Below are 16,215 nucleotides of genomic sequence, written 5' to 3'. Positions count from 1 at the left end.
AACTTTGGGGAGAAGGTAGCAGGAAGACAGAAGAAACGGGAGTATGCAAAAGTGCAGAAGTATAAAAAAGGAAGAAATGAAACTGACTGTTTAAAACTGCCTCCCAGGAAGCGCGAAAAACCTGGGGGCAAAATAGTCTTTGCAAATAGGGTTTTTCACCCCATTATGAGCATTCAATGCTCAGCACAAGGAACGAGGCGACGAAACGGCTGCTTATGCAACCAAGAGACACGCGCATTAGGGGCATGTCCCTCCCACGGGTGGCTGACCTGATGGAATGAACGAAACGCGAGACGACACGCCATTGATAGCTCCCACGACTACCACTGGCGCGTGGGGGCACTGTTATGGCCTGGCCCAGGCCACTCGCGGGTCAACCTGACCCACTGATGACCCGACCCGAGCGGTCGGGCACGTCTAATCCCTTACGCGACCCGGACACGCGTCCTTGATAGCTCTCCACAGCAGCCATAAGGAAGCTTCGAGGAAGGTGGGCCTATCCTTGCAGGGCCCACCTCTGATACGGTATAAATGGGGAAGGACCTGCCCTTCCCCCAAGGTACGTCACCTTTTCCCACCTATCATTCTTCCCGCCTGCACACTAGCTGACTAGAGCGTCGGAGTGTCTTTGCAGGTGGCACCCCCTCTTCCCTTTCACAACGAGAGCTCGGCTACACGGCGAATTCGAACCCAATACGACCGCGATTGAGGCGTTCTCACCCCCTCCAATAACCATCCGACCTGTCCGGCAACCGACCACCGAACAGCAAACTACATAAAATTTTAAAATTTATTTTAGAGTGTCACGATCTACATATAAATAAAAATAAACATTAATGCTATCTTTAGAACATATATTACATATATCTTTGTAAATGATTTATTTTAATAATTTGTCCTAAATTTTATTTGAATCACAAGTTTAATTGAGTAACTCAAACTTTATTTTTATTTAAATAATACAAGTTTCTTTTTCTTTTTTTTGGGTTTGTGACAATGTTGATGATGAAAAACGGGTGCCTATATTTTAGTAGAATTCTATATTGATTGCACACAATATAAGAGCAAGATATAGAAATAGAGAAAACAAAACAAAAAACAAGGAATCTTATGTTTTTGGGACTTGGACTTGATTTGGCTCTAAAGTATTGCTAAACCTGTGCGTTGTTTAATTTTGATATTAAATTTATAGTAGTATTTTTTAATAATATAAAAAAATTAATGTACTTTTTTTTGAAGATCACAAATTTAACTATTTGATTTATGAATTTTAATTTTTTTAAATTTTTAAAATATAAAATTGACTCCTAATTTATGAATTTACATATACTACAAGAAACATTGTAATTATCGACGCCAAAAATCGACAACTAGATTTAATGTCGATATTTTTCGACGGTCTTTCGTCGATACAATAAAAAATTAATTCAAAAATAAAAATATTAAAATCGACAACAAAATCATCTATTTTTTTATGCGACTTTAATATTATCATCGTAACGTCGACCATAAATAAGGTGAAAATGCTTTTTCTTTAAAATCGACAAATACTTCGTCTATTTTAATATTTATAATATCGACAATCAGTTTAAACGATAGAAATTCTTTGCAAAAATTAAATGAATAATGTTAATTTATTTTTTTAGGAAAAGCAACCATTTGTACTTATGAACATTGCGAATGCTGACAAAAGTACCCATTAAAGAAGGAAACTAATGTTGTATCCATCAAAGATGGATTCCGTACGACAAAAGTACCCAAATCCTAAATTTTTGTTGACTTTTTAATAAAATTCCAGAATTATCCCCACCATTATCTTCAACCCCTCCTCTCTTCTTTCTCAAATCTCAAACACTTCCATTACCTAAAAACCCTAATCTCAATACCTAAAAACCCCAAATTACCATCTTCCTAACCCTAATCTCAATACCCCTTTCAGCAAATTTCAACCCTCTCTTTATTCTTTTAATCAATTTTACTACCTCCTTCACCAACACCATCATCACTGCCACCGTCACCAACTGTCAGCCTCATCTTCCTCTTTCTCCAATGTCACAGCCATAAACAACAACTTCACTCTAACTTTTAATTTTACTTCTCATCATCACTTTTTCAATCTTAAATTCTATCAACACTTTATTACTGTCATTACCATCACCACCCTTCCTCCATCACTTTCAATACAATGTCAGAAGGAGAAGTACCTTTGGATGCTAAAAATTGAAACTTTGGCAAGATCGCTTTGGTGGGATCGCATGTGAGTAACACAGGAATCTTGCACATGATGGCGGTGATTCGGGAGAGTGAGAAAGTTCAATTTCTTTAATTATATAATAAATTTGTAATTTGTATTGTTGTAAATATAGAACCTTTTTTCATGGAGTCCATGAGATTGAAGTGGACTTAAGAGGAGTTGAATTGCACCACAGGACTTTGCGCGCTGGATCTCGGTTAAGTCTCACTTCCGGAGCTTCTCCATCTAGCATTGCGTGGGAACGGATGGATTGCCTGGTTGTCTTGTTGTCGTCTTTGTCATCGTCAGCGTGAAAAGATGGTGACAGTGGTGGTTCGTAGAGTAGTAGAAAATAGAAGGTGGTTAAGGTAGCGGCAATGGAGGTGTTTGAGATTTGGAAAAGAAGAGAGGAAGGGTTGAAAATAAAGGATGGGGTAATTCTGAAATTTTATTAAAAAGTCAACATAAATTTAGAATTTGGGTACTTTTATCGTACGAAATTCATCTTTCATAGATACAACGTTAGTTTTCTTTTTTAATGGATATTTTTACCAGCGTTCATAAAATTCATGGGTACAAATAGTTATTTTTCCATTTTTTAACTAAAACTCGACTACTTTTCCGTCAATTTTTATAAACAACAAATTACCCCCTCTCTTATTCCCCGCCTCACTCGTTTCCCCCTAATTCACAGGTTACATTTTACCCAATTTCTGCTTTCTCCATTTCACCTGAGAAACCAACCTTCCCTCTCTGCTGCCGCCGCACCGTCTTCGTGTCGCCGTCGCACTGTCACGCTCGCGTCGCCGTCGCACTGTCGTTCAGTTACTCTCTCTCTGTCTTTTTCTTCTTTGATTCGGTTCTATGAATGAAGATTTTGCATAGAGAAATAGTTAGTTCATAAACCCTAGAAACCAGAGTGAATTGACATTTCTGTTGCTTCTGCGCTGCTGCATTTCACTTCCTTCCCCTAAGCGCCATGGTTTTTCCTTTCTTCATATGCATATGTTTCTTCAGATTAGATATACGTTCAGATTTTGTTTATATATTGAATTGTTTTTGTTCTTATACAACTTGGAATGAGTGTGAACACTTTAATGGATGCAGGCATAAGAGAATAAGCTTGCGAACCCTATGAGGGAAATCAAAGTGCAGAAGCTTGTCCTCAACATCTCCGTTGGCGAGAGTGGCGATCGTCTCACCAAAATGATGAGAGGTGTTTGATGGATAAATCAAAGTGCAGAAGCTCCATCCCTCGATAGATAAATCGTCTTGCTCGAATTGGTAAGTAAACTTGTTGCTGTTTCTTGCATGTCAATCTAGACTTTGCTATGTGCAATTTTATTGTTATGAATCCTAAATGTTAAGATCAATTTAATTACATTGGGAATAATATAGACATAGACATACATAATTAATTGCATTGAAGAAACATGAAACATTTATCTAACATTCCAGCGAGTTAAGATCGATCACAAAAGATAGATGTTGTTTTGACATTGATGACCATGCTGTTACTGTGTTTTCAGTCTAGTATTATGTATATGCTAGATCTTGCTTCCTGTGCTTTTAGGGCTCTTCCATTCCCAAGTATAACCACTTCTTTGGATTGATTTTATTGAGATGAACTGTTTGATCCTTGTTTTCATTGAAGATGCTTCAATATTCAGTTTCTGATTTTTGCTCATTGCAATCACATTTTTTTTTTTTTTGCAAAGGTGAAGTATATGCAGGGTCGGTATGTGTGTTGTTTTTTCTGGCCTAGTGCTTGCTCTTTTTCTAATGAACCAAAGTAAAATGCAACCATGCTCTGCTGCATTTCTTTGGAGGAAAAAAATCTGACTTCCATTTTAGTATTTTAATAACAATTATTTTTATTAGTATTGTTACTTTGTGTTATCCTTGTCACATTAATTTAATTAAAGTACATTCCTTGCGACTAATGTTATTGTAGGCTGAATGAGAAATTGACAATGCACAATCAACTGTCTTTGTATTGTGACAGGATTTTGTTGGCAAATTGTTTTACCAGTAACCAAGTGATTTGAACTTGAGAATTGAGATAACAGTGCACATTCCATTTCTATCAAGAGTCCAATACCCCTTTTTTTTCTCATAGAGTCCCAAACTCCCAATATTCAAGTTTAGAGGTTGTGGTTTATTGCAGAGTAGCTGAAGAGGGTGTATCATCATTCTGGAAGTTGAAATGTTTCTAAGGACTAATTAGAGTTAAGTGAAATGGAAGGTTAATAACAACTATTTTCTTTTCCATTTTTAGGTCTCTACAAATCAAAGGATTCTAGATTTGGAGATGGCAACCAAATTAGGATGGTGTGCTGTTATTTTAGTGATCATGCAATCAGTTATTTTGTTGAGTTATATGTGTACTATTTTTTGCTGTGTTATTTGCAGATTAATCTAGTGGGATATTGTTCCTACCTATCTTTAGTGTTTTATGCTTGTACTGAAGTGTTGACTTTTAACAAATACTTTGTGAATTCAGTCAGGAAACATCAAGCAAACTCTCATGCAAAAAAGGGATGGGAACAATTTACTGATGCTGTTATCAAAACAATGTCACAGAAAAGGGAAGGTGTTGTCTTTCTGTTGTGGGGCAACTCTGCTTGGGAGAAATCTAGGTACTACCTCTATTATATAACACACTAAAAGCTTACAAGCTTTAGAAACTAAATGTAGAGTCGACATCCGGGGTTTATGTAGTCAGCTTGATAAAAAAAGATTAAGCTTCAAGTATTTATTGTCTCTTTTTCAGAAATAGATGACAAGCATGTTTTTTGTGCAAATGTACATCTATAATGTATAAAACTATAAGCTGCTCCCAGAAGAGTTTCTATAAACTAATTTGGACTATTTTCTTTCCTTGCCTGGAAGATAATTTCTACAAAACTTGTTGATGAGCTTGTATTGAGTGCATACTTAGGTTAATTGATGCAACAAAACATCATATACTTCAAGCTGCACATCCTTCTGGTTTGTCTGTAGATAGAGGCTTCTTTGGCTGCAGGTAAGGTTGTTTTGAAGTATAATTTAATTGTGTTAATATGGTAAATAATGAGCGCAAGAAGAACTTCTGAATTGGTAAATAATGTACACAACACTACTGCTCTATAATAGGACCTGCAGAGTTCTAAAGTGGAAGTTGTAAGTGTTAGCATCGTGCTTGGTTGATTAAGTGGAGAGTGCAAATATATTTAGTCATCACAGTCTAAAATACAAACCTTCTTTTAATCTCTTTCATCAACTTGGCATTATTGTATTAAAATACATTTTTCACTTTTTTCCTACTTCACCACTGGTTTTCATTATTCATCTTCATGGCGGGTGATCTGAAACAGTTGTTTCATATTCTGTTCCATTGACACATTGAGCCATATTTTGGTTTCCACTTAAATGAACAGAGACGTAGATCTTATATAATACTAAAAAAATATTTTAAAAACCACCTTAATCAGTTATCTATTTATCATCCCCGTAAACCAGTTTTCATGCTTACTTTCTATCTTGTGTATTCTGAATCCATCTGAGCAGGCACTTCTCTCGCACAAACCAGCTTCTGGAGAAAAGGGGAATAGATCCCATAGATTGGCAACTATAATATGTAGTGTTTGAACTTTGAAGCCCAAAACTTTGTTCCTTTTCATCAAAACCTTTTTGAAGTTTGGTTCAAGTTCTTGGGTCTTGTAAGCTAGTGCCTAGTAGTTCTCTTCATCTTATTTCAATATTTTTATATGTATAGTTTCATAATTACCACACATAATGGAAAAAAATTTGGAAGTTGTTTTGTTATTTAATTTTACATGTATTTCAGTATTTTTATATGTATAATTTTCTTCTTGTGAATCAATATTATTAGGCATCATATTGATACATAATAATAGAATATTCTTTAAAAATTTATTTGCCTCATTTTTTAATCTTTAGTATAAATTTTATTTTTATATTTAAAAATTTATTGGTATTAATTGTCTACTATTTTCAAATAAAAAAATAAATAAAAAATATAGCTATTAAAATCGATAATAATGTTGTCGTTTTTTTAATTTAAAATAGACAAAAAATTGATGAAATTCTTGTCGCTTTTAAATTTAAATAGATAAAAGAAAACAAAAATAGACATGTCTTTATTGATACTTTAATAATTAAATTGATGGCTAATTTGTCAATTTTAATAAATTAAATATCAACAGATATTTTGTCGATTTTATATAATATTGTCGACACATTAGTTATCAATTTTATTAAAATTTTATCGATGGCTTTGCAAGTCGTCGATTTTATTAGATTTTTAAAAAAATTATTCGTTTAAAAGGAATAACTTTTGCCGTCAATTTTTAATATTATCGACGACTTTGCTGTCGATTTGACTGTCAATTTTAATAGTGTTTTTTATAGTACCTTTTAATTTATAAAGTTATATCACAAATCTAATCATTAGATTTATGAACTTTAATTTTTAAATTTTTAAAATACAAATCGAATTTTTCAATTTATAATTATCTTTATACTAAATTAAAATATATTTCTTTATAATAAAAAATAATACGACAATAATTTTTATATAAAAAAAATCAGCCACGCCTGTAACCTTTAGCACTTATCCATTTTTTGTACTATTAATTAAGAAAAAAAAATTTGAGATCAGTAATTTTTAATAATTTTTATTATTATTTAATTAATATAAATATTAATTTATATATGCACAAAATTTTTATAAATATAAATATAAATATAAATTATTATTAATTAAATATTAATAAAAATAATAATATTTATTAATTATGTAACATTATTTATTAATTAATATATAATATACTATTCTACGTGTTGTTTCATGAAATGGTAATTGCTATAACACAATGCAATAAGAAGATAAAGTAACAGGAAAGAAAACATAAAGTTTATTCGTTTTCCTAATATAAGCTGCCTCTAATCACTATTATATCGGTCATATTATATGAATATGTTATTTTAGTAAATTGATTTAGTAATTTATTAATATAATAAAAAACAATTAAAAAAATACATAAAAAAATTTAGTTGATTTTAATTATAAAAATGAGTTATTCCTTCAGAATTTTTCCCATTATACATGGCGCTCTGATCTTTAACCTAAACTGCAACAAAATTATTCTGACAAAAAATTTAGCAAATGAGTTGTTCTTTTTATGTATTATATTATATTATATTATATTGTTATTCGGTGCGCCGGGTGAATGGATAAAGAACCACTATGAGTATATTGAGTGCGTGGCCTTGTTGTTGTTCCTTCCTTCTTCAACTTTAGATTCAGATTCTTCATCGGCACCGCCACACAGATGCTGATTGCATTCGACTCAAACACATGCAACTCATTACTGCTCCCTCGTGGCAATGTCTCTCCCACCATCACTTATCCTAATCTCGTGTTTTGAGATACAATGTAATATTAAAAGAAAAAGTATAAAGAGAGAATGTAAATATTAAATAACATGAACAACGATTAGAAAAATTAAATTAATTATTAAAATTAGATCTATAATTTATTAGAATAATTAATTTTTAAATTTAAATTATTAAAGTTAAACAATATAATCTCTTCTATCACATGACACTTTTATTCCATCTCAATTTTTTTTCTCTTTCAATTCACGTTTTTTTCTTTTACTATGTCATGATGAAATTAACGCTGTAGCTTCAACCACTGCAAGGTGCAGTGCCACCGTCCACTATCATGACTTTTTTCTCGTGCACCATAGTTACCGTTAAACGCTATCTATCATCGCGGTGCCCTTCTCGCACGCCGTAGTCCTATAACCCACTATTATGATTGCAAACATTATTATGTGTGCTACTTTTAAGATCACATAAAAGATAAGTCAAGTATATAGAATTGTAGTTATTGGGCATATGCTGATCATAATGTGGCTGGTTTCATTCGTAGTTATATGAAAGAAGAGCATATGGCAAACTACTATCTTCTTATTGGTATTCGACTGTATAGCGGCTATTTATTTCTCGTCTTGGATAACAAAGTTTATGGAGGGAGGCTATATTCCAATTATGTCTTCTTTGTTCTCGACAATGATTATGGGAATGACATGCACAAAGAAAGGTACATGTTCGAGTTTAGAAATAAGATTTTCAGTGAGTACACACTACAACAAAAGTACCATTTAGCGGCGGTTTCATGAAATGCCGAAAGATAGGACGCGGCAAAACGGATACCGGCAGTTTCAGTCAACCGCTGGGATAACCGCCGCAAAATCCAATTTGGATTTGGCGATAGTTATTAACCGCCGCAGTATGTGAAGGAAAATTGCTATTACCCGATTTGCGGCGGTTAAACGCCGCCGCTAAATGTCAAACAGGAAGAAAAAGTTTTGCGGCGCTTTCAAAACCGCCGCTAAATTCAAATTTCCTATTAAAATTTTAAAGTTTCTATTATTTTGCCTATTAGTTTCTATTATTTTGCCTATTTTGACCAAGAATGTTTATTAGACTTTAATTTTTTTACTTTTTAACTAATTTAAACAAATTTAAATCAAGTAAAACAATTCAATTAACATAATTAACAAACCAAATTAAACATATGCAAACATAACATTTATAACGAAATTGTCATAACATCATCCAAAATAAAGTAAGAATGTTCAAGTTGAATAAAATAAGCCTAACGTACTAAACCAACTTAAATGTAAAAGGTATCCAAGACCATTAATTGAAAGTCAAAATTTTTATTGCGGGTCGTGATTTCCAGATGAAGATAGCCCTGTGCATGACGAGTCCGGTGTACCGCCCACAAAAACCAGCTCTTCAGCAATCTCAACTGGCAAATTGCCTCCTAACTGTTGGACTACATATCCCAAGACCTTATGTATTGACTGTCTCTTCGTCCGCTCTTCTTCTAGCTTAGCCGTCAATTCTGCAATCATCCTCTTATCCTCTGCATTGAACTCTGCAGAACCCGACGGTTGTCCAGCAGCGTTACTAGAGACTTGGATGGGACATGGTCCAGCACCTAGGGCACGAATTCGTCCTGGGTGCTCCTTTCTGAGAACTTGTGCTAGCGAGTCATTTTGTGAAAGGTGCTTAGAGGATCCATCGTGCCTCTCAACATTCGCAATTGCTTCCTACAAATATACAACATTGGAAAGGAAGAAGTTAACTGTAGCATGATATATACAGTAAGCTATATATTGCTTCAAATTTTCAAACATGACTTACACTAACAACACGCGCATCGGGATAGATATACGAGCCATCTTTTTTCTTATGAGTCATGATAAACAACTCTCCTCTACCAACAGGCCTTCCTTGCTGTCTCTCTCACAATTTAGTAAACGACAACAATATTTTTCAAGAAGCTTAATCAAAATCTTAATGCAAATGTAGACTTATTACCACTTCGTCTTTTTTTCTTGCCAATATTTTGGAGCCCCTAGTATGTGTGTAAAGTTGCTTGCTCCGATTTAAAGTGTTCTTTTTACACTTTTTCTATGAACAAATAACAAAACAAATGTAAATGAGAAAGATATGTTGAATATAAAATGTTGAAAAAAACCACCGCTAAATGTCGGCCTGCTAGCAGCCCTAACACCTAATCGCCGCAAAATTTCTGCCGCTATCTGCCGGATTTGTTGTAGTGACATGTTCATGATTGCATGCATTATTTTTTATGCTGTTGTGCAGCACCTTCCTCCTCTCTTGTTTTCACTTTGTTGTGGTCAACCCATAATATACTGGACGATCATTTTAGTATGTAATGATTATTTTAATTCTTATGTGGATAGTTATTTGATTGGAATGAGTTTAATTAGAAACAATTAAAATATGTTAGACATTTAATTCATTAGGTATATACGGATTATTATGGATCTCAGTGACGACGATGAGAGCTGGTTGGCGATCAAGCTACGCCAGAGAGTTAGGAGAAAAGCTGGTATTTTGATAAATTAAGGTATATGGATGGTTAAAATTTTTGAATTATTGAATGAGATTTTTTGGTTAAGTAATTTGGATAGAGTATTTTTTTTTTAAATTTTATTATGCCAAATTTTTAACCCATTGTTTACGTTGTTTGGATTTTCTATTATCTATCTAGTGTAACCAATACTAAAAACTTTTAGATTTTTACGGTATTTTTGGTTCGAACTAAAAATGATTGAAATTCTATTTAAAAATTTATTGTTAAATAGAAATTGTTACTTGTTTTAATATAATAGTAAATTAACTAGTAAATCAGTTTGAATTGATTAATTAATTAACATAATAGTAACACTAATACCAACTTAATCAAGGTTGGAAATCAGTCATAATAGTCATTGTAAATATATAGATTCTAGAATCTGCCATATTATCATCGTTATGATAAAATCTTCTTTCCTTTTAAATTTAAACACACTAAATAGTTATAATTTTAATAATTATTATTTTTAGTTATTATTTTAATTATTATTATATTTGTTATTGTTGCTATACTATTATTATTATTTTATTGGATTTGTTTTTATCTTATATTTGAAGAGCACATGTTAAAATTATATATTAATATTTTTTATTAAAATATAAAAAATTTAAATTTTTAATGTATTTATTTAAATTTATTAAATAAAAAATTTAAAATTTTTATTAATAATAAATTTATGATGTGTTCTTAAAATATATGTTAACTAAATTTATTATTATTATTATTATTATTATTATTATTATTATTATTATTATTATTATTATTATTATTATTATTATCAAATTGCATAAATAATCTTTAAATAGTTAAATATTTAGTAACACACTAATACATTGTAATTTTAACGTGTTTCGAATAAAATATATTTATTCTTTATATTACTAAAATAATTTTAAATAGGTTATAGTAGTTCCGATAAAAAAAAATGTGATCTTTTAGTTTGGTATAAAAAAAATTATTCTAATCTAATAAAATTTAAAAGTAACTTATATTAGTATTTATTGTTAGGCTAAATAAAAACGAACAAATATTCTAATATGTATTATTATCAATAAATTATCCAATAAACTCATATTAATTGTTATTATTTTCTAATAAATATAATTAATAAATTTATAAAATAAATCTAAATTTATTATGCAAAGATTAACTCTACTCTACACTCACATATTATTATTTTTAATATAAACTAATTATACTACATATATATATATATATATATATATAATTAAACTAATTTTTATATTTACACAAAATATTTTAATATTATCATCTAATTTATAAATAACATTATATCTACTGTTACGTTGGGTAACCGGAGGTTAATGGGTTGGACTCGTTGGGTTGGCCCAATCGTACGAGGGAGGAAGCCTTTTGAGCGGGTTTGCGCTTTTAGAGACTCCTTCCGACTTGTGAGTGTGAGAGAATGGGGTGGTACCTGCAAAGACACTCCGATGCCTAAGTTAGCAAGGGGCGAGCAGGTTTAGAGAGTATTGGGACTTAGAGATACCTGAAGGGTGTCAGTGTATTTATAGTGGTGAACCAATAACCACCGTTTGAGTAGTTCCACTTTTTAGGGTGGATAACAGTCCCTTTATCTTAGGGAGGTTACGATATGACTCCTGGAAGTGGGTTGAGAGATTTTAGGGGCAGTTATTATCTACCAGCTAATCTTTGCTTCCGACTTCTTTAGAGCAAGTCGCGGGGAGAACCGACTTCTAAAGAGAAGGTCGGTGTTCTGAGGAGCCCAACCTTGTGGTTGGATCTGTAGTTTGGACCTGGGCCTTAGCGTTGGGCCAGGGTATGAACAGTGCCCCTACTCGAGCCCAATTCCTTTTAAGGATTGGGGTCGAGTATTATAACTCGGGTCCATAGTCGACCTGATAAGGATCCGACGTGATTTTTCGGAATCGACGTGTTTCAAAAGTTTTCAACAGTTGCGTCAAATCAAACGTCGCGTCGCTTAGGGGTTTGAGCATTTATACGCAGGGCAGTTACATTGGTAACAGTGCAACTTTTGAATGGCCTGCGTCATTTTACCTTTATGCCCCTAACGTGTGTATAAATACTTTCCTTTTTCCTTGCTTGTTTCGTTTCTGAAAACTTTTCCATCTGCACCCTTTGATCGAAAGAAGAAAGCTCCTTCCTTTTCGAGTGCCGTTGCTTCCATTTTCTCGCAAGAAAAATGTCAGATTCTTTTCTTGTTCTTTCTTTGTAGAGTTGCATGTTTTTTATTTGAGAGGAGAGCCGGTCATAGACTTTGTTTTGTCAGGGATCTGAGTTCAGACCCTTTTAGAGACCCTATTTTTGATCCCTTTTTTCCTTTTTCTTTGTAGGTTTTTCTAGAAAAACAAAAATGTCTTCTGTTGAAATTCTTTCTCAATGGGTGGATGTCACGGTTTTGGGGGAAGAACCCCTTGTTGACATGGACTTCATCACCAACCTCCGCACTCATCATAGGCTTTGTACCTCCGATGAGGATGAGCCGAAATATGAACTGATTGCCTCGGGTCCGGACGACGGGGTTTGCTTTGGGAGGGCTTCTGAGGCAGCCCCTTATTTTTTCTATATGTATGAGAGTATGATTACCCGCCTGGACGTTTTTCTCCCTTTTTCCGACTTTGAGATGGATGTTTTAGGCCACTGCCGAGTTGCTCCTACACAGCTCCACCCCAACTCTTGGGGTTTTTTGAAAATTTATTAATTCATTAGCCATGTCCTAGATTTTCCGACTTCTTTGAGGATTTTCTTTTTTCTTTTTCACATGACTAAGCCCTTTAGTGGGCAAAATACAAACAACAATAGGTTTTTTCCGGGCCATACAGGGCCGGAAAGTTTTTACCCTTTTTGATGAATCCTTTCATGACTTTAAAAATTTCTTTTTCAAGGTGCAAGCTGTAGAGGGTCACCACCCTTTTTTCCTGGATGAAAATTCTTCCCCTCGCTTTCCTCTGTACTGGTTAGAGGCTTCTCCTTGCGAGAAGTATAGTTTAGATGATTTGGATGAGGTGGAGGCGGCCATCGTTGGGTTCTTCCGAGAAGTTTGGGGGTTGACAACGGTGATGCCCTACATACAGCTTGCCATGGAAAGGAATAAGAAGGATTGAAGGAAGGCAGTAGGAAAGCAGAGATCCAACAGGGACAAGCATCTCCATACACTTATCTGAAATTTCCACCATTGAATTACATGAGTAACTCTATCTTTATTTTCTGCTTTATTTACTATTCGAAAACTCCATAACATTTATTATCCACCTAACTGAGATTTACAAGATAACCATAGCTTGCTTCATACCAACAATCTCCGTGGGATCGACCCTTACTCACGTAAGGTATTACTTGGACGACCCAGTGCACTTGCTGGTTAGTTGTGCGAAGTTGTGACTAAGTGTGATTCACATTGAGAGCACTACCAAGTTTTTGGCGCCATTGTTGATAATCACAATTTCGTGCACCAAGTTTTTGGCGCCATTGCCGGGGATTGTTCGAGTATGGACAACTGACGGTTCATCTTGTTGCTCAGATTAGGTAATTTTCTTTTTTATTTTCTTTTCAAAAAGTTTTCAAAAATATTTTTCAAAATTTCTCACCTGTTTTTGAAAATTTTCAGAGTTTTCAAGAATGAATCCTAGAGTTTCATATAACATGTTTTAGCTTGGCTAGCTATTAAGCCATGGCTAATTCACAGGATTTTGATTGAGGACTTTGGATTCATTACTTTCTTTTTCCTATATGTTTTTCGAAAAATATAAAAGAAAATAAAAAAAAATCATAAAATCATAAAAACCAAAAATATTTTGTGTTTCTTGTTTGAGTTTTGAGTCAATTTATAAGTTTGGTGTCAATTGCATGCTTTAAAAATTTTTTCTTGCATTTTTCAAAAATTCATGCATTCATAGTGTTCTTCATGATCTTCAAGTTGTTCTTGGTAAGTTTTCTTGTTTGATCTTGATGTTTTCTTGTTTTGTGTCTTTTATTATTTTTCATGTGCATTCTTGCATTCATACTGTCCAAGCATTAAAGATTTCTAAGTTTGGTGTCTTGCATGTTTTCTTTGCATCAAAAATTTTTCAAAAATATATTCTTGATGTTCATCATGATCTTCAAAGTGTTTTTGGTGTTCATCTTGACATTCATAGTGTTCTTCCATGCATCATTGGTTTTGATCCAAAATTTTCATGTTTTGGGTAATATTTGTGTTTTTCTCTTTCTTCATTAAAAATTTAAAAATCAAAAAAATTCTCATAAATTTCAAAAATTTGAGTTGACTTAGTCAAAAAAATTTTAAAACTTAGCTATTTCTTATACGTCAAGTCAAATTTTCAATTTTAAAAATCTTATCTTTTCAAAACTTTTTTAAAAAAATCAAATTTTTTTTATTTTTCTTATTAATTTTTGAAATTTATTTTTTAATATATTTTTCAAAAATACTTTTCTTAATTTTATCTTTATTTTCAAAAATTATGCTAACAATTAATGTGATTGATTCAAAAATTTGAAGTTTGTTACTTTCTTGTTAAGAAAGGTTCAATCTTTAAATTCTAGAATCATATCTTTTAGTTTCTTGTTAGTCAAGTAATTAATTTTAAAAATTAAATCTTTTTCAACCATATCTTTTTAATCATATCTTTTATATCGTATCTTTTTCAAAATTTTATCTTTTTCAAAAATTTGATTTCAAAATATCTTATCTAACTTCTTATCTTCTTATCTTTTCAAAATTGATTTTAATATCTTTTTCAACTAACTATTTGACTTTTTGTTTGTTTCTTATCTTTTTCAAAACCACCTAACTACTCTTCCCTCTCCAATTTTCGAAAATACCTTCCCCTTTTTTCGAAAATTCTTTTTAATTAATTAATTGTTTTAAATTTTAATTCTAATTTTATCTTCCCTTTTCAATTTAACTCCTTTTCAAAATTTATTTTCGAAAATTTCTCCCTTTCTCCTCTTCTTCTATTCATTTATCTATTTACTAACACCTCTCTTTACCTCTCTTCATCTCAAATCACCACCTCTATCCTCACCCTTGTGTTTGGATTCTCCTTTCTTTATTCCCTTCTTCTTCTACTAACATAAAGGAATCTCTATACTGTGACATAGAGGATTCCTCTTCCTTTTCTGTTCTCTTCTTTCTCATATGAGCAGGAACAAGGAAAAAGGCATTCTTGTTGAAGCTGACCCTGAACCTGAAAGGACTCTGAAGACGAAACTAAGAGAAGCTAAATTACAACAATCCAGAGACAACCTTACTGAAATTTTCGAACAAGAAAAGGAGATGGCAGCCGAACCTAACAACAATGATGCAAAGAGGATGCTTGGTGATTATACTAAACCCACGTCCAAATTTGATGGAAGAAGCATCTCAATTCCTGCCATTGGAGCAAACAATTTTGAGTTGAAACCTCAACTAGTTGCTCTAATGCAACAGAACTGCAAGTTTCATGGACTTCCATCAGAAGATCCCTACCAGTTTTTAACTGAGTTCTTGCATATCTGTGAGACTGTTAAGACTAATGGAGTAGATCCTGAAGTCTACAGGCTCATGCTTTTCCCTTTTGCTGTAAGAGACTGAGCTAGAACATGGTTGGACTCACAACCTAAAGATAGCCTGAACTCCTGGGATAAGCTAGTCACGGCCTTCTTGGGTAAATTCTTTCCTCCTCGAAAGCTGAGCAAGCTTAGAGTGGATGTTCAGACCTTCAAGCAAAAAGATGGTGAATCCCTCTATGAAGCTTGGGAAAGATACAAGCAGATGACCAAAAAGTGTCCTTCTGACATGTTTTCAGAATGGACCATAATAGATATATTCTATTATGGTCTATCTGAGTTTTCCAAGATGTCATTGGACCATTTTGCAGGTGGATCCATTCACCTAAAGAAAACGCCTGCAGAAGCTTGGGAACTCATTGACATGGTTGCAAATAACCAATTTATGTACACTTCTAAGAGGAATTCCATGAATAATGGGACCCCTCAGAGGAAGGGAGTTCTTGAAATTGATGCTCTGAATGCT

At 33.0% G+C, this 16,215-nt stretch overlaps 1 long non-coding RNA gene and 1 other non-coding gene across 5 annotated transcripts; one reads left to right on the top strand and one right to left on the bottom strand.

The window, feature by feature from the left end:
* The first annotated feature begins 2,837 nt into the window (after positions 1-2,837).
* Positions 2,838-6,147, top strand: LOC112797140 (uncharacterized). Of its 4 annotated transcripts, none has more exons than XR_011881329.1 (5): positions 2,838-3,057; positions 3,341-3,517; positions 4,737-4,872; positions 5,175-5,258; positions 5,783-6,147. It is a non-coding gene; the product is annotated as an uncharacterized lncRNA (long non-coding RNA). The 4 variants fall into 4 exon arrangements; XR_011881330.1 differs by having other exon boundaries at positions 5,126-5,258; XR_011881331.1 differs by having other exon boundaries at positions 2,900-3,215.
* Positions 6,148-15,876: 9,729 nt separating this feature from the next.
* LOC112798870 (small nucleolar RNA R71) lies at positions 15,877-15,980 on the bottom strand. The gene has a single exon (XR_003200467.1). It is a non-coding gene; the product is annotated as a small nucleolar RNA R71 (small nucleolar RNA).
* Between the last annotated feature and the right edge of the window lie 235 nt (positions 15,981-16,215).

The sequence above is a fragment of the Arachis hypogaea genome, chromosome 4 (genome assembly GCF_003086295.3).
Source record: "Arachis hypogaea cultivar Tifrunner chromosome 4, arahy.Tifrunner.gnm2.J5K5, whole genome shotgun sequence".
Lineage (NCBI taxonomy): Eukaryota > Viridiplantae > Streptophyta > Magnoliopsida > Fabales > Fabaceae > Arachis > Arachis hypogaea.
This window is presented reverse-complemented; position numbering and strand designations above follow the sequence as displayed.